The sequence below is a fragment of the Mus caroli genome, unplaced genomic scaffold (genome assembly GCF_978045245.1).
Source record: "Mus caroli unplaced genomic scaffold, Mus_caroli_1 scaffold_2, whole genome shotgun sequence".
Taxonomy (NCBI): domain Eukaryota; kingdom Metazoa; phylum Chordata; class Mammalia; order Rodentia; family Muridae; genus Mus; species Mus caroli.
In genome coordinates, this window is record NW_028227257.1 from 47,302,045 (window position 1) to 47,327,336 (window position 25,292).

General features: G+C 45.1%; 1 protein-coding gene and 1 long non-coding RNA gene across 4 annotated transcripts in view; one reads left to right on the forward strand and one right to left on the reverse strand.

Annotated features, from left to right (window-relative positions):
• Positions 1–1,335: 1,335 nt before the first annotated feature.
• Positions 1,336–24,528, reverse strand: LOC147005809 (uncharacterized). The gene is made up of 4 exons (XR_015046161.1): positions 24,376–24,528; positions 8,549–8,753; positions 5,341–5,402; positions 1,336–2,175 (listed from the first exon to the last, which is right to left on the reverse strand). It is a non-coding gene; the product is annotated as an uncharacterized LOC147005809 (long non-coding RNA).
• Gpcpd1 (glycerophosphocholine phosphodiesterase 1) overlaps positions 22,298–25,292 on the forward strand; it is a 48,292-nt gene continuing 45,297 nt past the window's right edge. For 2 of the 3 annotated variants that reach the window (XM_085833957.1, XM_085833955.1), the window contains exon 1: positions 22,298–22,485. The gene's annotated coding sequence lies outside the window, so the exon portion shown is untranslated. The remainder of the gene's footprint in view (positions 22,486–25,292) is intronic. The other variant, XM_085833959.1, reaches the window with a different exon arrangement.

A 25,292-nucleotide genomic window follows, 5' to 3' on the forward strand; every position in this document is an offset into this window, starting at 1 on the left:
ACTCTTGTGTGTGTTTTACTTTCTTCCTGAATATCTTTCTCTCGGGCTTAAAATCTATATTAATATATTTTTAAATAGCCCTGATTCTGTCAAAAAGAAAGGTGGGGAGTGGATGGGGAGGAAGACCGAGGAAGGCACTTGTGAGCAGCAGCAGAGCCCTCTAAGGTCTCCCAGCTCTGGAGCATTTATTGACCTTGTATGTCTTGCCTTACTTTTCCAACAGTGGAAGCGCTTGGAGCAGGCCCGGTCCTACAGGACACCAGTAAAGAGGGCAGGAGCTCAGGATTGGCCAATGTGGCTGACTCACCAAGCATGGAGTGTGGCAAGCTTCCACTGTTGCATAACAAAAGCAGTGCTGTGCTTGGGTCTCATGGCATTTTGTAACTTCTTTCAGAAGTTTACCAGATGCTCCGTATTAGAGATGGGTCTGATGTAATGTCCCGCAGAAAAACTAAGTGGGACAAGAGCCATGGAGTACCACATGTCTGTGGTCACTCAGGAAGCCAAGACAGGAGGATGTCATGGGTTTATGGGCAGCATGGTCTGCAGACCTTGTCCCATAAAACCAAAAAGATAAAGAGGAGGAATTGGGAAGGTTGGGGGTGGGGGACAGGTAGTAATCAGAAACTCCTGTCTTCTATAAAAATAATTCCTCTCACAAAGTGGCGGGGGGAACAGTCTTGACAGATATAGTCTGGTTAGCTAGGAAAATCTCATACCCAGCAATCTGGCCTTTATGGTGAATTTTTAAATTAAAGGCTGACTAGGTATAGTGGCACACACCTTTAATTCCAGCACTGCACAGGCAGAAGCAGGCAGATTGTGAGTTTGAGGTTAGCCTGATCTACAGTTTAAGTTCTAGACCTGTGAGGGCTACATAGTGAGACCCTGTCCAACAACAACGGGGGGGGGGGGGGTGGGAAGGGGAAGTGAGGGAGGAAGGGAAGGGAAGGGAAGGGAAGGGAAGGGAAGGGAAGGGAAGGGAAGGGAAGGGAAGGGAAGGGAAGGGAAGGGAAGGGAAGGGAAGGGAAGGGAAGGGAAGGGAAGGGAAGGGAAGAGAAGGGAAGGGAAAGAACTTTAAATAGTTCAGGCTGAGGATGTATAGCTCAGTGGGAGAGCATTTGCTGAGGCCTAGGGTTAAGCCTCAGCAACACAAACTCTTAACAACTGACAATGGTACCAATGTTCCTTTTGATGTCACAGTGTACCTTTTGAATTTCCCACTGAGTCCTGAAGCAGGACATGAAGGCCATGAAGATGGCAGGAGAAAGCACATATCTCAACTCTCCAATTTCTTCCTTAGAGAAATGACTATAAACAGCTTCCTTCCAGAATTCCTCAATTCTGGAAGCCTGGGAACTTTGACCTTGTGGTATCTGTTGATTCACGTTCTCAATGCAAAAGTCAGTTTATTTGTGTGAAAACACTCTGCTGACACAGCTCTGTTCCTCAAAACAGCTGTTTCTTCCTTAAGGCTATCTGCCCAGTCACCACTTCATGCCTTAATTTCCTGAGTCTTTCAGCACTGGGGCTCCAACCTGAGTCCTTGCATATCATAGGCAAGCACTCTAGCTCTTCAGATTATACTGATGCGTGTGAGATTTTTTTGTTTACACTGAGGGTGGTTCTTTGGGGGCTCCCCGTGAACTAGAACTTCCGGGTCAACTCAGGTCACCTGTGCTTTTCTGAACGCTGGAAACAGGTGAGATGTGCCAATGCATTCAATTCTGCTGAATACTTGGCTGCTGATCAACATTTAGGCCAAGTGATTTCAGGAGCATAATTATGCCAGGTGTGATGGTACCTGCCCGTGATCCCAACCCCAGGGAGGCAAAAGGATTTGGACTTTTAGGCCCATCTGGGCTGCAAGTGAGAGGCACAAAACACAAAAGCAACCAAGGAAGCTACACTGCATAATTGTTAGATGTGTTGTGTTCTCAGGATAAATGACAAAGGATCTTGCCATGAGCAACTGTCCTCTGCATGGACCCTAAATGTCTTCCCAAGGACTAAATGAGCTGCACTGGTGTGGCTCTCGAATGTCTGCTTTCCCAGAAACATTACAATTTCAAAGCGCCAGAATGCAATCTGGAGACTCGTTCACGCATTCACGGGCATTTAAGTTGAATTCAGATCTTCCTGTCTTCTTCTAATGTCCATCTCCTGGGACCTGGTCTTAGAGAAAGAGAACACAAGAATAACAATCAACTCTAGTGAGAAACACAGGAAACAAGGCTTACCGTGAGAAAACTCTCCCACTGTCTCCATGCTCTGCTGAAGACAGCTGTGTCGCTGAGGACCCAACCTACAGCAAAACAGGAACTGGGTAGCCAACTAACTTTCACTGAAGGGATCGCAAGAGCAACCTCCTTTTTTAGCATCATGTGCTGACATGTGTTTTCCAAATTAGGATCTGAGTGCAGCTGTAAACAGTCACTTGCAGCACACTTCCATGCAGGAAAGAGGCATGAGGCTTCCTGGTTTTTTGTCAGCCCTAACAAGATTCTTAAGACACCCAATTGGCTCAGCTGTAGAAAAAAAAAAATAGGGGGGGGGGCTAGCCTTGGGACTGTGGGATTTACTGTGGTGATGGAAAGAGAAGAGCCAAGTCATAAAGGGACAAAGGAACTGATTTCAGAGAGGATGGGCAGGATAGGCTACTCTGAGTAGTAACCTAAGACTTAAAGGAAGAGAAAAATACATGGGGAGAGTTTCTAGGAAAATGGAAAAACGTACGCAAAGACCCTTTGGCTGGCCAAGATTAGCGTTGAAAGCCAAAGACAGTGACACACAATGAGTTTGAGAAGATGGTTAGAATTTTTGGAGCTGGAGGGATACCTCAGTAGTTAACAGCTCTTGCGAAAGACCCAAGATTGACCCCCATTAACCACATCAGTGGCTTACAGACGCCTGTAGCTCCACTCCAGGGATTCCAATGCCTCTGGTCTCTGCAAGCACCAGCACTCACGAACACAGACGTGAGTGAATGCATGTTCATAACTTTTAGAAAGTCAAAATTTAAAAATCCTTACTATGTAGCCCTAGCAGCCTGGAACTTGCTATGATGATGAGGCTGGCCTTGAACTCTGTCTCTAGAAACCTTATCTCCAAAACAAAACAAAACAGGTTGGCCAGAAAAAGAGGCAGGCAGTAATGGACATGTTTGTGGTGGACTTTGGAGACAGAATAGGCAGCACCTTGGATGTATTGGACACAGGGGGTGTGGGTGGGAGGACAAACCTAAGTAGGGCATCTACATGATAGATGGTACTTTTTCAAGACAGGAAAGGCTTAGGGTGGATCAACAGGTTTGGATGGTAAGGAACAAGAGCAGGAGGTACTTCTGGGTGTCTGTGGAATCCCTAATGAGAATGTCAACAAGGCAGGTTGGATATAGTCATCTCAAGCTGCAGGGAGAGATCAGGGATAGGGACCTAAATGTCAGCACATGGCCTCTGATGACATCAAAGCTAATGAACTGGATAAAATCACACAGAGGAGCATAGACATGATGGAAGTGCTCCAGACCTTCAACATTCAGAGGCTGAAGAGTGACCGTAGCAGATAGCCAAGGATACGGCAAACAGTGAGAAAGGGCGTTCCTGGTACTAGGAGAACAACATTTCCAGAAACAGTGGGTGATTGACTGACTGGTATTGGTTAGATGAGAAAACACAAAAGCAGAAACATGCGTGGGATTGGGCAACATAGGTGTCCTTGCTGCCCGTGATGAAAGCAGAGTCACTGAGGCGACAGGGAAAAGCCAGCCAGAGGGAAGTGGAGACAGAATGGAGAGGGCACCCTTCCAAAAGCCCAGACTCAGATGAAAGCCATTTTAAGGCTTTCTGCTTCCCTGCTTGTTGTGTAAGAACAAAGCTCTAAGGTCATTGTCAGCTGGCAACCTGGTGTTCCCTTCCTGTTTTGATCACAAAGTCCGCTTTGCTTCAGTTTTCAATTAGGGCTTCCTAGAAAAATCATCTCCTTTGAACCCAGCACGAAGCCTGGCCATGATTGTTCTGCAGAGTTAACACTCAGTGATGTTGGCACACGTGAGCTTCCTGGCTATGTCCTCGTTGTGTGAGGATATCATTCTGGTGCCCTGATTTCTTGTTAGGGGTTGAAAATATCTTTCCTATCACCATAAAAACCAATTAATATTTCAAGAGAGATCTTCTTCTTATTGTAACTCAGCCAAGAAATTGCAAAGTGGCCTTTGAAGAGCTTGCTGGCTGCTTCTGTGGCTCATGCAGGAATACTGAGGAAGGAGGAATGGGCATCATCATTCTCTGTTTTTGCTAATCTTCTGCAGCCAAGCCAGGGGCTGAAGACTGGCAGTGTTGTTCTGCTCGGCTTCAAGATCCAGAAATCCTCACTTGCCCTTGACTGACTGCCCTTGGGTCTAACTCTATGACCCTACCTTATGCTCTTCCCCAGTGTTTTATCTCCTTTGGACTAGCTCAGTCACTCAGCCATCTCTTCCTGTGCTCTCTCTTCTCCCTGACTACAGCTGACTTATGTGACTAATAGGACACCGTGGACATGATATGGGATGCCTCATGTCCAGTGGCCTTTCCCTGGTTTTCTCTAGATTTTGTACTCTTTGGGGAAGACAGCCAAAAGTGAGACAATCTGTTGAGGTTTGCTCTGTAGCTATGTATTGCAGTGCTAAATCCTATACCCAAAAGCTTTAGTATTTACCAGCTTTTGATGTGCAAACCTTGTTTCTCGATTTAAAACTATTGCTTAAATAATATGGTCTACAACCAATTACTGGAGGGGTTAGAGGTAGGAAACTTTTAATCCCATTCTTGGGTTTCTACCCTGCCTTGATCATTTAGTTCCTAGAGGTGTAACCAGAAAGAAGATTTGAAGCTTCCTTCCAAGGACCAGGATCCATCTTGGGGATGAATCTTCCAACCCTAGCAGAGCTGCATGCCCGGCAGCCATCTTGAATGTAGTCTCCTTCCAGATCTTAAGCCAGAGTAGTTCTTAAACTCCATAGATATAGATCGCTTCCTCCATAGATACAGATGGCTTCACAGACACTGAATTAATGAAACAATGTTATAACCTCCCAGAGAAGTTTGTATATTTTAAGGAGGATTGTTTCACACTCGTGTATGTAACAGGTCCACCTTAGAAAACAGAAAAAGAGATGTGAAGGAGCCAAGGCGTACATAATGAGCATTGTTGTTTGCTTGCTTATTTGTTTGGTTTTGAGAACAGATTCTCATGGAGCTGGAGCTGGCCTTGAACTCCTGACCCTTCTACCTCTACCTCCTAAGTGCTGGACTACCTGTATATGTTGGGTTTAAGGGGAAATCATTATTGTGTACATACCTGTGTTTTGAGTTGTAGAAAAGGGCAGAAGATGCTGACATGAACTTGAGCAGGTCCCAAAGCTGCATTAGAATCAAAACATTCCTTAGTTTGTATTTGTCAAAGCTTTTTTCCACCCTACACTTCAAACAAACAAATAAACAAACCCAATCTTTTTTTAAATTTATCTATTTATTTTATGTATATGAGTACACTGTAGATGTACAGATGGTTGTGAGCCTTCATGTGGTTGTTGGGAATTGAATTTAGGACTCCTGCTCTCTCAGGTTGGCCTGCTCGCTCAGTCCCTGCTCGCTCAGGCCAGATTTGTTTATTATTATATATAAGCACACTGTAGCTGTCTTCAGACACACCGGAAGAGGGCGTCAGATCTCATTACGGGTGGTTGTGAGCCACCATGTGGTTGCTGGGATTTTAATTCAGAGCCATTTTACCAGCCGCAAACCCAATCTTTTATTGAACGAATTACTGTAGCAAATTTAGAATAGCTGCTCCAGGGGAAGCCAGTCACCAGGTGAGTCATGCTGTGAGGAAGCCTATGAGGAAAGGAAGGTGAAAGTAGAGGTGTTGGATTGAGAGCTGCCTGCCTGAGCCATGCCCCCCAGGCTGAGAGTTCATGCATGCGCAAAGAGTCCATCTTGGACTTGTGGTCCAGGCAACGTTGGAGCCTGTCAGCTCGATGAGAAGTCCCGAATGCCCAGCTGAGCTTGGTTAGCCCGAAGCACTGAGTGGGATAATGGAATGGTTGTTCGAAGGCACTACGTTTCAGAGTGGTTTGTTCTGCAGCAAAATTAAACTGAGAAATGAAAGAGGGAATTGATCAGAGGAACACTAGGAATCGTTGTAAAGGCTACTGGGCTGCTGTGTGTGATGGAGTTGTTTGTCTGGCTCTGTGACTTTCTTTAGCTTTGTTTCCCAAGGTCAGGGGCAGAGTAAGAGAACAGTAGAGCTTATGCGTGATTTGTATTTTACCATAGGGCATGAAGAGACCGCCAGCACCCAGGGAGTGATGAATAGGCAGTTAATAAAGTCGGGTTTATTTGTTTGCTTCCTAACTAATTTATTTGTAGAATAGGAATTGAACTCATCCTTCCTCCCTCCCCCCACGTAAGGCAAGCATTCCACCGCCATTTAGCTACACTCATAGACTGGAGTTGATCTTAAAGGAAAACAAGAGTCCAGAATACAGGTGTGGTTCCTAATGACTGGTCCAGAACAATGTTACCCAAGTAAATTCCTTGTCAAAGGACAATAACCACAACTATGACCTGCAGGGACACTATAATGACTGATCATAATTGGTTCCTCCTCTTATCTCCCAACCACCCTGCTTTATGTATAGTTGTATCTCTTCAACATAATCACCCAGGCACTGGAGTTATTCTGAGTTTTGAGATGGCAGCATCCAAAAGCATAGGGGCTTTTCAACATGTTGTAGCCCTTTGCTCCGTGCTCCAGAGAGGCTTTCTTTCTTTTTTTTTTTTTTTTTTTTTTTTGGTTTTTCGAGACAGGGTTTCTCTGTATAGCTCTGGCTGTCCTGGAACTCACTTTGTAGACCAGGCTGGCCTCGAACTCAGAAATCCACCTGCCTCTGCCTCCCGAGTGCTGGGATTAAAGGCGTGTGCCACCACGCCCAGCCAGAGAGGCTTTCAAAGAGAGTATGTAGATGGTTAACGTTTAAGAAGAAACATCAACTGGTTCTATCATTAACTTTCTCCTTGAACATGAAACAGTCCTGCGTACTTTAAAAACCACCATTGGTCACCATGGTCTTGTAGTTGTTTGTTTTGTTATATGGTACGATGGATGGAACCTTGTGCCTAACCACTGAGTTGCACCTCTAGGCCTGGTATTCTGTCACTTTGCTGTGCCTTCTTGATCAGATCAAACCCCTGTCCTTGTTAGTTCTTAGTAAAAACTTCCAGTGTTATATAATTTAATCTAGGATCTTAAGTCATGATGAGAAAGCTTATTCTTCATGTATTGAAGGACGGGGTACTTTTCTTCAATGTGAGTGAGGTTTCAGCAAGGACCTGAGGCTAGCAAAGAGATGTTGTACCTGTGAATGGAGCTGAATAACCCTAGCCTGGCCAGGTGGGTGCTACTACTAACAGCTAAGAATTAGCCATTGATTTTCAGAAGACACGGGAAAGATGCTAGGGTACCAGTATAGTCCCCTGATGTCCCCTCTCCTTCCACACACCTCTTTGGAGCTGTTCTAATTGGAAAATAGTCTTGTGGCCCATGTCTCAGTCAAGTGAAAGTAGTCTCAATGTTTGCTGAAAATGACAAACTGCATAGTCACCACTCCCAAGCCACAACAACAGCCCGGAGCCATCCAGTGTGATAAGCTGCTATGACTTCCCAGAACCAGAAGAGGAATTTTAACAGCATCTAAGGTTTGCTATGAGAATGTGTTGACTGGAACAGGCTTCGAACAGACTTGCTAAGGCAGATGGCCACACAAAGGATTTAGTAACCTCACCAAGTACCGACAGAACCCCTTTGACAGATGTGGGACAGAGATGAAAAGGGAGATACCCAGTTCTATTTGAGGAAGTCCTCGGGCTAAGGGTTGGGAAGCGGTGGTTTCATTTTTGAAAAAAGTGAGCAGCAAGACCATTTTCCACATTTCTTTAAAAGCATCAACTTAAGAGTACAGCAGTAGCTGGGCAGTGGTGGTGCACACCTTTAATCTCAGCACTTGGGAGGCAGAGTCAGGTGGATTTCATTTTGAGGTCAGCCTGGTCTACAGAGTGAGTTCCAGGACAGCCAGGGCTACATAGAGAAACCCTGTCTCAAAAAAAAAAAAAGAGTACAGCAGAGTGGTGTGTTCCTGTCACTAGCTCTCTGAGGCTAGTTCTAGTTCCTTGAAGACTCTGATGCCTGTCTATTTGGGGTGTCTGTGATAACATATAAGGGACCAGGTGGCTTGTGAACTACACGGAGTCACTCCTGTTACTCCTCACTCTTCTAGAGAGAAGTACAAAACCAGGCTGGCTGATGAGGTCTGCCTGCTTCTTGGTTCCTAGATAGCTCTCAAGAGTCTCTTATTATGAGGGCACTAATCCCAGTGTGAGGGCTCCTCCCTCAGAAGCTAATACTTTTCCAAAAGTCACACCATCACCTTTCCGGTTGGCATTTCAACCTGTGAGCCTTGAGACACCCAGATACTCAAACCATACAACCATCCCTTGGAAATGCTTACCAAACTTCAGTTTGTAGGAGCATCACTGGCAACTCCTGTTAGACGTGATTGTGACTTGATTGTGCTGAGGTGCAGCTTGCAATTCTGCAGCTTCGATGAGCTCCGAGTAATGTCCCATCTAGTCCCCGAGTCTTAGTTCTTTGGCTGGACAATCTGTTTTCAAAAGTTCTCCATGGAACCAGATATGATGGTGAATGCCTCTAATCTAGCATTGGGGAGGCAGAGGCAGGGAGATCTCAGTGAGTTCTGGGCTACTTTGGTCTACATAGCAAGTTAGAGGCTAGCCAAGGCAACAGAGAGAGAATCTCTGGTTTGCCTCTTGCATAGATTTGCTGGGCAGCAATTCCAGATTTAAAATTCATCCTTTACAGCTTTAGGTTATCTTACTACTGAAAGAACCTAGTGGGGAAACCCCCACTCAATTCTCGATTCGGTGTGCACCCAAGAATCACGAACAGACGGCCAACTTGATGTAAGAACACGAGGTAGTTTAATGACAGAGCTCCGGGCCGACACATATCTCCCGCAGGAAACAGAGGTGTTGACCACATGGTGGAGCCATAATGGCGGAGCTCCGGGTTGAAACGTATCTCACGCAGGAGACAGTGGTTTCGACCCCAAGGCTTGGAAGCTAGGAACTTTTATAGAAAAGGGGTGGGGTCAGGGAGGAATTGGCGCGGTTTCACATGATTGGTCCATTTAAACATCAACAGACTGTCAGAAGGGCGGGAGATAGGGAGGCACCAGGCCAGTCAGGACATGTAACCACGGGCCTGCCCGGGCATGTCCTGGCCTGTTCTGCTATGTTCTCAGCCCCAGGTTTTAAAGCTCACAAACTCCTCTTTGGGCTATTTGACATGAATCACAGGTCTCAAGTTTTATTTCCTTTCACTACCCATTCTTTAAAGTTGGGAAGTCACTTTTACTTTCTGGGACAATATTTACCCAAAGGTGACTATTGAATATCGGGACTGTACTCAACACCTTTGGTTCTCGTTCCCTTGCTTTAGGCAGGTCGGTTGTTGAGAATCCTGTTTAGCCCAAGCTGTTCTTTCACTCTCAATCCTCCTGCCTCAGCCTCCCAGATGCTGAGAGACTGGAGGCTTGCACACCAAAGCCTGGCCTTTGGTTTCTGTTTCACTGGTCTTTTCCCCATGTCACAGCTGTGGAGACCTTGGGTGAATCAGCCATTGCTGGATGGGGCTCAGAAAACAGGACCTCAAGTTGAAGGTCTCAGAGGTTTAAGGTGTTTGTTAGCCTTGTGTCTCTCTCCCTTCCACCCCGTGGATGGCAAGCCACGGAATTTGACTCCCCGTCCCCGCCCCACCCCCAGGCAGGTTTTAGAAACTACAGCACTCAAATGCTCTGTGACCTCGTTTCAGCTCTCTAGAAAGGCTCAGAACCACACAACCTTGGAGCTGCAGGAACACAGCGCAGTCAACACTCCCCATTAGCAGGACTTAGTTCAGACATCCCTTGACGACTCCGCTCTCCTGATTTCAGAACTGGGAGCATTGCCTGCCTAGCCCTGGCTTCTCTTCCCAGCACCATTTACTGGGAAGGGAACCATGTTTTTCAGGAAGTAAACTCTGTCACCCTGCCCTGGAAGTCACCAGAACACAACCCCTCTTAAATGTTTCTGGCTTCCTGTTCTGTCTGTCTGTCCAGAAGAATCTTCTGTTCACTGCCTTGACTGAGGCAAGGCAGCAGGTGGGATTTTTATACCCCTGGAATTAGCCTTCTAACAGTGAGGGTTGACATGAGAGGATAAATGCTCTTTTTGCTCCACAGCTTTCTCCTCATGGCTCCAGCTTCCTGTTGCAGGAACTCTATCTTATCCAGTGGGGCAGAGCCAATAGCCTTTCCCAAAAAACTTGATAAACTGTTGCAGCGTGTTCAAGCACAGCCTTCAGTGATGCTGTATTGGTGGCTGGAGATGGCTGGAGGGAATAACTATACCAGGAAGGCGGGCACAGGCTACACATCAGATGCTTTAATTTTCTAAGCCCATTCTATTTTTGAGAGTGGAGGGTGGTTGAAGACAAGGTTTTACTGTGTAGCTCTGGCTTTCCTGGAACGCACTCTTGTAGACCAGGCTGGCCTCGAACTCATAGAGATCCACCTGCCTCTGCCTCCTGAGTGCTTGGATTAAAGATGTGTGCCAATACCACCTGGCTCTAGAACACATTCTTAAATACACACCATCACACTGTTGATTTATATACCTCCTTTTTGCTGTTGTTGTTGTAGTAAACAGGGTCTTACTGTGTAGCTCTGGCTGGCCTGAAACTCACTTTGCAGATCAGGCTACCTTGTAACTCAAAGAGATCTGGCTGCCTCGGCTTCCTTAGTGATGGGATTAGAGGTGTGCATCACCATACCCAGTTATTTTCTTCCTCACAGTCTCTTGCCTACGTTGGCCTGGAATCCCTACGTATGAGCACCAGATCTTCCTGCCTCCATTCCCAAATGCAGAGAGATTACAGGTGTGCATCACCACACTGGGTTTAAAAACAGCCTCACCCCCTTCTCTCCCCCCACCCCCACTTCATCTCTTAACATATGTTTTACCAGGTAGCCAGACTGGCCTGGTTTCATGATCCTCATCCCTCAACAAGTAAAATACTGACATGACAGGTGTGTGTTACCAAGTTGACCGTCATTTCAAGTTCTCTTGCTCTCTCTCTCTCTCTCTCTCTCTCTCTCTCTCTCTCTCTCTCCCTCCCCCCACTATTGTGTGTGTGGGGGTGGGGGTGAGGCTAAGGATTGAATCTACTGCCTTGTATACTCTAAGCCAGTACTCTGCCATTGAGCTACATCCTCAGCCCTTTTATATTTTATTTTATTTTATTTTATTTTAATTTTTGAGACAAGGTCTTTCTAAGTTCCCCAGGCTGGACTTAAACTTACTCTTTGACCCAGGCTGGCCTTGAATTTGTGGTTTTCCCTCCTGAACTTCCTGAATAGATGGCCTACATTACCATACTGGACTTTCATAGTGACATTTATTTATTTATGGACATTTTATTCTTCTAAGAGTGGAGATAGCAGAGCATGGTAGCTCCTGTCAGTAACCCTAGGACTTGGAAGGCAGGGGCAGAAGGATTGCTGTGATTTAGAGGCTAGCCTAGGGTATATAGTGAGTTCCAGGCCAGCCTAGGCCGCAGAGTGAGACCCTCTTTAAAAAGCAGAGATAAGCCATGCACTGGGGCACAGTTCTGTAATTTCCCCATGTTTCAGGAGACTGAAGCAAGAGGATCAAGGAGGTTCAAGGGCAGCCAAGGCTACATGCACATAGTGAGACCCTGTCTCTGAAAGATCCTGACAGAATGTAAAAGGTCACAGAAGCCCTGAAATTGGCAAAATAGATTTCATTGTTAGTAGAAGTAGCTTCACTGATTTTGAAAAATAGAGGTGCACAATGCTCTGGCCGCTCCTTGAACCCGTGTGTCCGCCAATGTTCTGACCAGGTGTGTGCCTATTGCTGCACCTCACTGCCAGGTGTTTGTGATATTGGTTGCTGGGAAAGAGTCGGGAAATCTCCCCAGCAACCATAGTAGGGGCCAATCCGGAGTGCTTCACCTTCATTAGACTCTTTCCTTGTTTCCCTCCCATGCCCATTTCTTGAGGAATCAATCATTTTAGAATAGACATTGTTTAGATCTGGAAATCCCCTACTCCCCCCTTCTCCTTTCCCCCCTGAGGGCCTATAAAAACTGGGTCCTCTTTCCCCTCAAGGTCGACTCCTCTACCCCTGTGTGGGATATGAGTCGTCCCCAGAGCTCTGGCTTTCCCCGAATAAAGCCTCATGTGGTTTGCATCAAGCTTGGTCTATTGTGAGTTCTTGGGTGTCCGCTATTGTCCTGAGGCCTGAGTGAGGGGCTCCTCTCAGAGTCTTTCATCTCCAAGCAAATAAGGACCATCCCCCACTCCCAGAAAAATAGAGATAAATGCCACCTAATAAAGAATAGTTTCTATGCTGTAAACCTATCTTCATGATAGCAGTGGGATGGCTCAATGGTTAAAGGTGCTTGCCACCAAATTCTGACAACCTGAGTTCAGATCTCCAAATCCACTCCTGAGAGTTGTCCTCTAGCTGTCATATGTTCAATATGGCATGTGAATGTCCCTCTAACAGACACAAATGAATTAACAATTCTGTCTCCATGAAGACTTATTACTCCTCTTGTGCATCCTAGTTCTTTTCCTTGGCTGAGGACTGACTTTGGGGAGTTATTCTTTTAGTCAAAGACTGATATAACCATATCAGTCTGAAATGTCCCATACAGCTCTGTGGTTTGAAGGTTCAGGTCTCTGACAGAAGATTTGATTGATGAAGCTTCTTAGGAATGGAGACTGGATGGTGCCCGAGAGTGGGCCTTTGTAGGTTATGGCGACTTCTGGCTCTTCTCTAGCTTCCTTTGCTTCCCAGACAGAGGACCAGTCCTCTACCTCAGCCCTGCTTCAGACCCTCTGCTTCCACTATGCCTTCCCCATCAGCTATTCCCAGTTTTCAACTTGACTACATTTGGAATGAACTACACAATCCAGATCTTGAGGCTGGAAGACACATGCCTTTGATCCAACTCTTGAGGCATAGTGTCCAGGAAAAGCTTAAGCCCCGACAAGGTGGTACAGGTCTTTAATTCCAGGAGACAGGGGCAAGCAGATCTCTGAGTTCAAGGCTAGCCTGGGGCAGAGGAAGTTCCAGATCTAGGTGGTGGTACGCACTTTAATCTGGGCCACACCTTCTGCAGGAGCCCCATATAAGGACATTGGAAGAATGGAGAAGATGCATTCTTCTCCTGCTTGCATTTACTTGTCAGCCCTTCTTCGAGGTTCCAGCTTCTACAGAAGACCAGCTGGAACACCAAGATTCTTGGGCTTCCAATCCACGGCTGCACATTGTTGGGTTCATTAGACTGTAGACCGTAAGTCATTCTAATACTTTCCCTTAATATATAGAGACCTTCTATAAGTTATGTGACTCTAGAGAACCCCGACTAATACATAGACTCTCTGAAACAGGAATCAAGACAAGCCTCTCTCCCTCCAGATGTTTTTAGTCGATGTTTTGGTCATAGTGACACACTAAGAAACAGCCAGGTCCAGTGGTTTTGTAATATGGAAGAAGGTGTGGACTTCCCGAAGCACTGGAGTGCAAACCGTACTCTCCAACTTTCAGGCCTTGTTCACGATCTGCTTTCCACACCAGCGGTGATCAGTGTCTCCTTTTGACTCATGGTGGATTTGGCTCGGTTATTTACAGCCTCCTCTTCAAATGTACAGCTTTTACTGAGGACCCTGTAGTATCTGCTATGGGCGGAATAACATCCTGTTGGAGTCCCAACTCCCATGCCTGGGGATGTGCTGTTATTTGGAGACAGGGTCTTTGCAGATGTAACCAAGTTAAGGTTAGACCTTTACGGTGGATCATAATTCCATATGGCTGATATCCTTATAAAAGAGGAAGAAGCAGGCACACAGTAGGGGAACAAATCACAAGCACAGATTCACAAGAAGAACGCTGCCAAAGGACAGACAGAGTTTGAAGTGACTTTTTACAAATCAAAGAGTACCCCGAACCACTGGCATCATTTGAAGCCATGCCTCAGGCCTGGTACAGAGGGTCTCCTAGAGCCCTCCAAGGGAGCACCTGCTGCTGACCTTGAACTTTCTGTCATTAGAACTGACAGAACTCACTTCTTTCTTTTTAAACCTCTGAGCATGTGGTACTTGTTAAAGAAGTCTTGACATGTTCGCCTAGTTAAAGTTGTGAAGATGGTTGATCCTTCTGATGACATGGACAATTATATGGTTGGAACCCAGAGTCTATTTTTGCTTCAATTAGACCTACACCATTGAAGGTTATAGGCTCCAAGCACTGGGGGTTGACAGTGAATGGGGCTGGAGAATTGAAGCATGTGTTGCTGGAGTAGGGTTTTTACCATTTGGCCCCTGTTGGGTTGAACTTCACCAAGAAAATAGACGTTGAAGGGGTTGGATGTCAAGAGCTGAGATGTTGGCTAACACTGCTTTGTTCTAGTAAAATATCTTATTTCTCTATATCAACCATTCTTACAAAACATGGTCCTATAGAAGAAATATTGCCTGGCTAATAAACAGCCACTCTAAGGGATAGCATGACACAGTCATGGTAAAAACTGTCAGTCTGGGCCCTTTGGGACAGCAATAGGCAGTACAGAGATTTTTGCCTCCTGTGCAATGTGGATGTTTTAAAGTTTGAATCAAATCCAGATATATTGTCTATAGTAAATTGTGTTTTCCTAATCAGACTGAAACAGCTGTAAAGTGAGAATCCTTTTTCGGGGCTGTTTTTTCCATGCTTGGGATTACTTTGTATTAAAGCTAGGAAAACAGGCCTTATAACATGCAGAGCCAAGTTATGAATCAGTGCATAACTCAAAAGGACAAAAATTGAATTTTATGCAGTCCCTCAGTCTAGGAAGTGTGGTAACCCGTAAATATTGAACAACAGGCTCTTCAGAAAGAAAGGCCCTAATCTGTAGTATTTCCTGGGTCCTCACCCATATGGAGGCCAGTGCTGAGAGAATGAACTCAAGCTGAGAGAGTGAACTTAAAGTTGGAGGAAGTGAATCCAGTCAGCACCTAAGTTACCCCCAGAAAACCATTGCTCAGGAGTGTTTTATAATTGTATTTAACACTTGTAAATAAACACCCCCCCTCCCCAGACTCGGGACTTTATGCAGGAACTCCTTCACACTCGGCATTCCTTTTTGATTTTACATTTGATAAGGCAGATACTATCTTGGTTTTGTAGAACAAAAAGAAATCTGAAGAGAATGAGCAATGTGTCTAAAGCAAGGCACCCAAGCAGAGTCAGCTAAGTATCTACCTCGTTCTTCCTTGCTGAGTGGAGCGCTAACACTGTCTCCAGGGTGCTTGGGAGGATGAATGAGGTCCACAAGATGCCCAGTGTGCGGCTGTTCTGAGAGACAGAGAAGCACACAGGAAATCCTAACACTTGGAGCAGAGTTAGGATTACCATGAGGCTTTTGAAGCCAGGCTAGGTTACACAGCAAGTTCAGGCCAACAGAGATCCAGTTTCAAAAAGCCAAACATTGAAAATTAAAAAACAAAACAAAACAAAACATAAAGCAAATGCAGCCAAGGCTCTGGGCATTTAATAACCGTGTTGGGACACATAGGGACACGGTGGTATCTATTTTCTGTGAGTAGGGAACAGGGGAGAAAAATGAGTTAAATTCATAATAAAATAGGAAGTATAGATGTACTTCTAAGTCCAGACTGTTGTAGGGTGCTCCCTAGAGGACCCAGAAAGGACCATGGGACTTCTCCTGCAGGGTGTGAGCAGCAGGAATAAAGGATAAATATTCACTTCCTCCTCTCCCTCCTCAGCATCAGATTATATCAGGGATGTAAAAAAGGAAATTACGGGATGCAAGCAGTGGGCCAGCCTTCTGAAACCACAGAGGCACAGTACCATTTAGGGTGGACAAGTCCTTTGCCCACGGAGCATGGAGGAAATGCTCCAGTCTGATTTTAAACGAGAGGTGGAAGGCAAAGCCCTGGAGGGGGCTGGACTTGGCTGAGCCTTAGGCTGTTGAGAGTCTGAGTTGCTTGGCTTTTTGAAAACCCTCTCACTGTGTGGCCTTGACTGGCAAGGAACTTGATAAGTAGTGTAGCTGGCCTTGAACCCTTGTACTCACAGATGAACCTGCTTCCGGAGTGCTAGGATTAAAGGTGTGTACCATCATGCCGAGGTTTTTCTTTTTCGTTTTTTTGTTTGTTTGTTTGTTTTTGTTTTTTGTTGTTTTTGAGAGAGAATATGTAATTTTGCAGTCCTGGCTGGCCTTGAGTTTATGTTAATTCTCCTGCTTCCACCCTGAGATTACAAGCATGTGTCACCATGCCTTGCTCAGTTTCCAGTTCTGATTTTGGTTGCTGAATATAGACACACTATACACACTATCACCTTCTAAACACAAGTCATAAATATAATCTTTGTATTCGAGGAATTAAACTATGTATTCTGATTTTTGTTTTTGACACAAAGGGGGTTTTCTACGTGGTCCCGGCTCTCCTGGAACCATCAGACTGGGCTCCCACTCACAAGGGATCTATCTGCCTCTGCCTCCCAAGTGAAGAGATTAAAGGTGTGAGCCATCACACTGGTCCTTTTTCTGAGTTTAAAAAAGCCCTGTAGCTACATCTGGAGCAGCAAAGAGGGCCTTAGAATTCCATCATTGCTCTCAATGGCTCTGGGACTCCCTCCTCCACGCCACCAGTTCTGGCTGTGGAACTTTGAGCCTTTGCACTCTACACTGAGGTCTCCCACTAGCTTAAAATTCATTGTAAGCAGTCAGGCCTTGAACTTCCAATCCTTCTCCCACAGCCTCCAATACCTACATTTTTGGGCCTGGCTCTTTTCCTTTTCTTTAGGACAGTATTTGAACTATTTTTTACATCATATTTTTATATATAGTCACGTGAATTGATTAGTAACATTGATAAATCCTAAAAGGCTTGGATAATCCCCACTGTGTTGTCTGCAGCAGGAAAATGCAAAAAGGAACAGCATAGATGTGCTCATGCAGTCTAAAGGGTGCGGTTCCCTTTAATTCTGCAGTACAAGGACAAGCAGGAATTTGTTTCTGTAGCTTAGAAGCCAAGCTTAGACTGGAGAGGTCAAGCAGGAAATACATTAGGGCAGTTGGCAAGTTGCACAGCACAGTGGAGGTCTGTGTTAAGTGGAGCCATGCATTTACAGATACACACACACACACACACACACACATTTTAATTTTTTTCCTGAGGCAAGATCTCCTATAACCTGCATTGGCCTCAAACACCTTCATAACCAAGAATGGCCTTGAATTTCTTATTCTTGGCCACTACCTCTCAAGTGCTAGGATTACAGATGTGTGCCACTATTTCTGATCAAATCTGAGAATGGACCAGAGCAAGCCTTTAATCTCAGCACTGATGGGAGAGAGGCAAGTGACTCACCATGAGTTCCAGTCCAGTCTGCTACATTGCAAGTTCTGGGTTAGTCAAGGTTCCTAGTGAGACCCTGTCTCAAGGGACTAACAAAGAAAAAAAGAAAGAAAGAAAGAAAAAAAGAAAGAAAGAAAGAAAGAAAGAAAGAAAGAAAGAAAGAAAGAAAAGAGGGAAGAAAGACAGACAGTAGATCAAGTCACCATTATTTTAACTTTAATAATAAAAAATAAAATAATGACAGCCCGAATTGACACACACCACTTCTGAGCTTTTTACTGTTCTCTGTACGTGTGTTTATAGCTGCTATGTACCAGACATGATACTGGGTATGATGGTCCATGCCCTGGGTCCTGCTCTGGCAGACTGACTCTAGGAGAGCCCAGCTGCAGACACGACAGATAAACACCTGCCCTGTCGTCTCTCACTCCCATCTATGTTTTATAGGTAAAATAATAAAGGAGGGGTGTGAATCTGCAAGTCAGGAGTAGACAGAGTGCAGAAACAAGGCCTCTAATCTTCTCATCAAAAGCATGCACATAATTAATGCACCATGTCTGCCAAGAAGTCCTGCCTCCCCGAGTCCAGTCCCAGCTCGCTTTGGCTGGCTGCCAGGCTGCAGTTGGCAACTGGGCATTTAAACCCAGTGCATGGTAACAGCACTCTTAAGAGTTCTTTTGTTCACAGGCAGGATATATCCTGAAAACAGTAGCTCATTTTGTGGGAAGTATCAGTATTTTCAATTAAAAAAAAAAAAAAGATAGCTAGTCAACCGTTGAATCATTTAAGAACTATTTCCCCCAAAAGATCTGGGAGTTGAAGCCAGGGTCTTATGCATGTGAAGCAAACACTATTGGTTAACACTTTTTTTTTTTTCTTTCTGAGACAAGATCTCCTATAACCTGTATTGGCCTTGAACACCTTTGTAGCCAGTAATGGCCTTGAATTTCTGATCTCTGGCAATGACCTGGGCTTACAGGAGTGTCCCACCAATCTAACCATATTGGGACTGGGGCTGGTAGGTCCATGGTCTTGCACAAGCCTGGCAACCCTGATGTGATCTCCAGTATTCATGTTTTATCTTTGTTTTGTTAAAGCCAGATGGGTAGTCAGCATCTGTATTCCTAGTACTCCTAAGGAGAGGCAGGAGGCAAAAGAAAAATAGCAGAGAAGTTTATGGTCAGCTAGCCTGGAGTACACAGTTTAGTAGCAGAGAGACCTTAACACATGTGCTATGATACACTCCCCCCCACACACACATATCACACACAGCACACATATATACATGCAAAGAAAAATATTCTCAGATTGGCAATTATAAAATGAAAATATCAATAAACTCAGAGAAATGTTGAGGTACTCTATATCCCATAGTTTCATAATCAGCCAAGCCTCCCTTTAGCTATTTATTTGTGGTACTGGGATTTGAACCTAAAGCTTTTGCATGTGTCAGGAAAGCACTCCACCACTAAGCTGGGTCTCCTGAAGTCTTTAGAGACAAGGACTCGCTCAAGCTGGTCCTGGCAGGCCTTAAACTTGTCATCCTCCTGCCTCAACCTCCCAAGTAGCTAGGATTGTGCTATCAGGCCTGGCCAAGATTGAATTCTTTGGGTTTGTTTTTTTAAATACAGTCCTGACTATCCTGTAATTTTCTATGCAGGCCAGGCTGGCTTCAAACTTACAAAGATCCTCCTGCCTCTGGAGTTCTGGGATTAAAAGCATTAAAGTATACTCAGCTCGAGATTAAATCTATGTAAAAATAAATTTTCATTTGTCTTGAATAAGTAGTAAAACTATATGAATACCAAAGTGTTACTTTGATAAATATTTGATTTGTATATCTATTATCTTATTTTATTTAGGAAGGAGGGACTTATTGTGGCTCACAGTTTAAGGGGATACAGACCTTCCTAGAGGAAAGTCATGGGCAGATGGCTCCGTGGTTAGTGGGAGTATGCAGCAGGACTCCTCACCTCCCTACACCTTGGCAGAACCTGCTCACCGTTTTTTTCTAGAGCGATATACTCAAGGCCTTGTAAAGCGTTCAAGTAGAGAGAGGTCATAAGTGGAAGTTCAGGAGGCTGTGATCTACATCGTGCATGACAGAGTCCAGGCTATGACTTAGGACTCTCTGGGCTACCACAAGGTATACAAACTACACAACTGATATCACTGAGAATGATAAAGATGCTCATGGTGAAGCTAAAGTAGAATGTGGGACAGAAGATATGTATCTGCCTTTCATCTAAGCCATAATACTTCTAGGGGAAAAAAATGTGCAGGAAACAAAGCTGATAATAGCTACAACTACCAAGGGAGAAAAAAAAGCTACACCCCCCTCGAAAGAAACATTATTTGTAACAAAAGTACAGACTTGTAATATTAAATCCAGCAACATTGTGCCCACAAAGCAATATGCAATGGTGGGAGCAATAACCAGTGGGTTGCTTCCTAAAAAGCACCACCTGTTATGTAATTGTGTTAAACCGCATATGAGACATTGAATCAAATAAAACTAATTTCAGTAAACCGAAACTGGAGCAGTTTTAGCATCAAACAGCCTAACTTTACCTCTTGGAAATTTAAAATTCAGAAAGTAAGTGGGCTCCCTGGAATTCTCTGTCAAAGTCCATTAGTAGTAACAAGTCTTTTGCTGAAGATTTATATTCATAATGTCACAGGCAGTAACAGGCAGAACACACATCTAGGTTGAGCTCTTAGACTGGGAACCTTTCCCATGAACACATTTAAAAACTTAGAAAGTGAGATCGTGTGCTTCTCCCAGACAACCAAGAATACGTCTCAGAATCCAGTGAGATGGCACACGCTAAGGGTTTCTGTGAAGTTTAAAATACTCAGTGCCCTTCTGGTAATAATAAAGTTAGTTCTCAGATTAACCTCATTAACGATATGTTCGAGGAACCATAACATCCCACGTACAGAGCAGGAACCAGAGGAGGGGACACATGGCTTGCCCAGCCCTCCTTTAGGAGCTTGTGGTGGCAGAACCAGCCCCACGACTGATAGAGGAGTTGCTCTCAGAGTTTCTAGGCATGCACAGAAAACACTTCCCTTTTCGACTTTCATGGATTCAGGGTTCTTTGTAAATCATCTCTTGTTACTAGCTAGTTAACTTGTAGAAACCTCTGTTTCTGGCCGTAGGCCATCCTTCAAATGTGGATTCAAGTTATCGCCCAGAATCTGTAGGGGGTTGGTTACAGAGCTCAACTAGGATTCCAAAATGTTCAGGTTTCTTATATGATTAATATACTATCTTCATATAAGCAATGCATACTCCTTACTTTACAGGTTATTTTAAGTTTATTTTGTATGTATGTGTGGTATGTATGTATGTATGTATGTATGTGTATGTATGTATTCACCACATATGGGATTGGTGCTCTTGGGGGACAGAACAGGACATTGGAGTCCCTACACTGAAATTATGGAAGGTTGTGAGCTGCCATGTGGATGCTGGGAACCAATTCCAGGTCTTCTGCAAGAATAAGCACTCTTAACTACTGAGCTATCTTTCCCACCCAGCATATGCCTTTATTTTTAAATCCCTCTCCCCCTCGTTTATATGTTAATACTAATACATTTTTCCCCCATTTCTCGTCTGTGATTGCTTGAATCTGCCAATGTGGAACTCAAGGATACGTTGGGTCAACCATACTTTTATTGTTGTTTTGAGACAATGTCTTGTAATGTAAGCTGTTACTGGTCTAGTACCATTATGCAGGCAGGCAGGCAAGCCTCCAACCTTGATTTAACCTCAGAGATTCTGGGATTACAGACCTGTATCAGGTGCAGATCTTTTGATATTTTAAGAAGATTTAGGGAGGGGCATGAGTTAGATCTACCATCCTGAACCATAAATATTGCACAAATGGTAGTTTGACTAAATGATGAGATATACTAAAAACATTCAAAGGAAGTAGACTCTTGAAAAACACCACTTAAGTATGACTAACAGCTGAGAAATGAAGTCACACCAAGCAATTAGCAGATGTAGAGCAGTGGACCTTCAATAGGAAAAGGTGATTCTGCTTGATGCTCACTATCTCAATTGAAGTGAAACCCGATTACATAATGTTGTGTTAGAAGTTACCTAGTGGTTGATCTTGGGCTGATTTAGGGTTGGAGGAAAACACAGAGATAGAAGAGGAGGAAGAGGAAGAGGAGAGAGGGGAGGAAGAGGAGAAAGAGGAAAGGTAGTTGTAGAAAGCAAAGAACAACTCTAGTTTGGTTTTATTTATTGACTTATTTTATTTATTTGGGGTTTGTGACAGCAGGCTTCTAGAAGTCAACAGGAGTCTGGTCTCTCTCACCATGTAGATTCCAGTGGGTGAACTCAGATCTTCAAATTTGATCAATGCCTTTATCCACTGAGCTGTTCTGAGCCCCTTGTTTTAGCTTTAAGGATTTAGTCTGTGATTGTTTCCTAAGGAATGCAGTTTCCAGAAAACATCAGGCTCCCTCAGCTTTCTTTTTTGAGACAGGATCTCACTTTATAGCCCTGGCTGGCCTCGAACTCGAGGTCTACTTGCCTGGCTCAACCTCCCCAACACTGGGATTACAGGCGCACCACCTTGACCTTCAGTACCTCAGCTGACCCCAGCCAGACAGGCTAAGGCTGTCGGGCCACCTCAGGTCTCTGGGCAGCCCTTCCAGGAACACGCAGCCCGCCCCCCGGCGCGCGGCCGCCGATTGGCCAGGACCGGACCGGGCGTGACGTCAGGCCCCGCCCCGCCGCCCTTCGACCCCGCCCCGCGGGGTGGGCTGGCAGTTTAGTCTAGGGCAGCTGAAACCGGTTTGAGAGGCGGCTGTAACTGGGCTCCTTGCTTCCTCCGGCCACCTAAGGGAGCGCTGGCGAGGCGCTGACGCTCGGCTCCGTCGGCGGCGGCCCAGGCTCTCGGCGCGGCCCGGAGCGGCAGGTGAGGGGGGCCGGCGGGGCGGGCGGGCGGGCGCTCACGCGGAGGGGCGGGCGGCCTGGTGTTCCGGAGCCGCGGTGCGGCTGGAACCCCGGCTGCCACGCGCGGCTGCGATCCCACTGAGCAGCGTGACCCAGGACAGCCACGGAAATCCCGGGCGGAGAATAGGGGAACAAAGAAAACGGCGGAGCTGGAGCCCAAGCCCTCCGTGCCTCCCTTCCTCCGCGCCCCCTCAGTCACCTCGCGCCGGCACTGGTGACTCGCGCGGTTTTGACAGCTGCTTCTTTCCCCAAAGTGCCTAGAAATTAGTGCTCGCGAAAGAAACTCCGGGTGACAGTACAGCCGGGCGGGGGGAACCCGGGCTTTGTGCAGCTCCTAGTCCGTGCCCTCGGTGACGTTTTAGGGCTGCGGTCCCCTTGGCGTCGCCGGCTTGGAGGCAGTGGCTGCCCCGTGCTGCTTCATCTGCGGGGTTCGACCAGAAGCCCGAGGGCTTGGAAGCCTGGAGTTTGCCGGTTTCTAGGGATTCTCTGACTCTGCAAGCAGCAAGCATGGTTGGGTCTAGTGTCCCCTCTTATACTTCTGTCCCCTGCCGCTCTGGGTCTCCTGCCCACTTAACTGTGCCCTTCAAGCTGCTGCCTGTTACATTTCTAACACAATAAGGAAAAGAATAAATACAAGCTGTCAGCCTCCCCTCTCTCCCAAATTGCTCAATGTTCTAGAAACAAACAGCACAAAGTAAAACTGGTAAACCCCATGCAGTGGCTTACATACTAGGGGAAATCAGTGTTCTAAACAAAATTTAAATCTGCAAAGAGAGATGCAGGAAATTTGCACCCGGAGAACTGGTAAACACAAGAAAACTGAATAATATTTGGTGTGTATAAAAAGTTGGTGGGTGAGTCAACTATGTGTATATAATAAAAACGTGTAATAAATGCATATGAAAATGATATTAACACGAAATGAAAAGCATTTGGAAAAAAGCCCACTGCATGTCTAAAGATGATGAAAATGTTAATTTGGCTTAAGGACTGTCCAAAGGCTAATGCCCTTGCTTAAAGAAAAACCCATTCTTGTCTGCATATGTTTGATTAAAATATTAGCTGAAAGTATATGGAGGTCTGAGAAATGGGGCCATAGTGATCCCCCCCACTAACACGGGCAGACATCAGTGTGGTCACTTAACCTGCTTCTTAATAATAGGATATTCTGAGAATCTGCTAGAATCGAGGAGAATTAGAAACAGCTTTTTTTTTTTCCTTTGAAAAGTTTTAAAGGAAAACACAGATGTTCTTTTTGGCCAGAAATATGTGCTTTAGTTAAAAATACCCACCTTCAGTTCAGCTGTAAGCTAAATGTTCCTGTCCCTTTGGGGTTAGCTTAAATCTCCAGTATGTTTCCCAAGCTGATAAACCAGCTAGGTCTGAAACTAGCTAGGTCCATGGTTGAAAACATTCAGCAAAAAAGAATAAACTTTTTTTGTCAGGAGGAAATGTGAAAAGTTTTGATGTCAGTAAGCTATGGTGGGTGACATTTAAAAACTCCTCGAGTCTTCTAACAGACTTTAAATGGGCCAGACACTGGCAGCAATGCACACCTTTTTTTTTTTTTTTTTTTAAACAAAAACAAAAAACCAGGCACTTAAGAGGTGAAAACAGACAGATCTGTGAATTCAAAGCCAGCCTCAAAAATAAGTAAGCAAATTAAGTTAAATAAGCAGCTCAAATTTACCTGAAAATGCTGTGTAGTATATATCTTTAGGTAGTACAGATTGGAAGTTGCATTGGGAAAGGAATTACCAAAGACAAAACAACAAACTCCGTAGTGAGGCGGTAGGTGAGCTGGTTATCTGTCTCAGCTGGGTGTGCAGTTACTAGCATCTTTTACTCTTACCTTTTATGTGTATCTGAAAGACCTCCTTCATCCAAGTTGGGATATTTTTGTTTGTTTAGCAGAAGAATAAAGGTAGATGTAAACTTTGAGATCCTCAGTAGAACTCATACTTTCTAAAACACTGTCACTGCTGTTTTGGCAGCGGTTGGGTGCTGAAGCTGTCCTGCACCAAAATTTTGGCCTCTGTCCATGGTCAAGTGAGCTGCCAGCACAGCGCCTTCCCAGGTTTTGCTCAGTACGGCGCTACAGTTTTTGAGGGGTGAGAATTGAACTAGATTGCTGACTTTTGACAATTCAAGTGGACTTGTCTCTTGGACTGTTCTGTGTTTCCATGTGTTTGTCTCTGTGAAGTGCACCCGCTGCAGCTGTTACTGCTGAGTTGTCAGAGCGACATCTCGCAACTGTAGAGATAGAAAACTTGGCTGTTTTCTCTTTTATTAAATATCCAGACTGTTCCTGGTTGTCTAATGAAGTAGATGTTTAGAGCTAAATTTGTACTCACTGTTGGTGTGAGTATATGGAAATAATTACATGTGACTTCACTTACATTGATTGAATTGGTTATAGCCAACAAGTAGTTAGCTGAATACCAATTCTGAAGTCTTGTAGATGAGCTTGCCCTTAGTTTAGAACTGTAAACACTGGGTGAAAGTTCAGATTATAGTGTAAGGTTGATAGGCTGGTTAGACTCACCAGAAACGGAAGCTTGCTGAGAGGCCTGAGGGACAGCCTCACTGCTGAGAGCCTGTTTGATCCCAGGACCATTCATGGGAGGAGAGAACCAACTCCTGCAAGTTGCCTCTGGTCCTCCCTCCCTTTCCCCTTTTCTCTCTTAAAACACAAAGAGAAATTGAAGTTGGTTATTCAGTCGGGTTGCTGAGTTATGGGTTTAGTCTGTCTCTTAAAATTATTTCAGT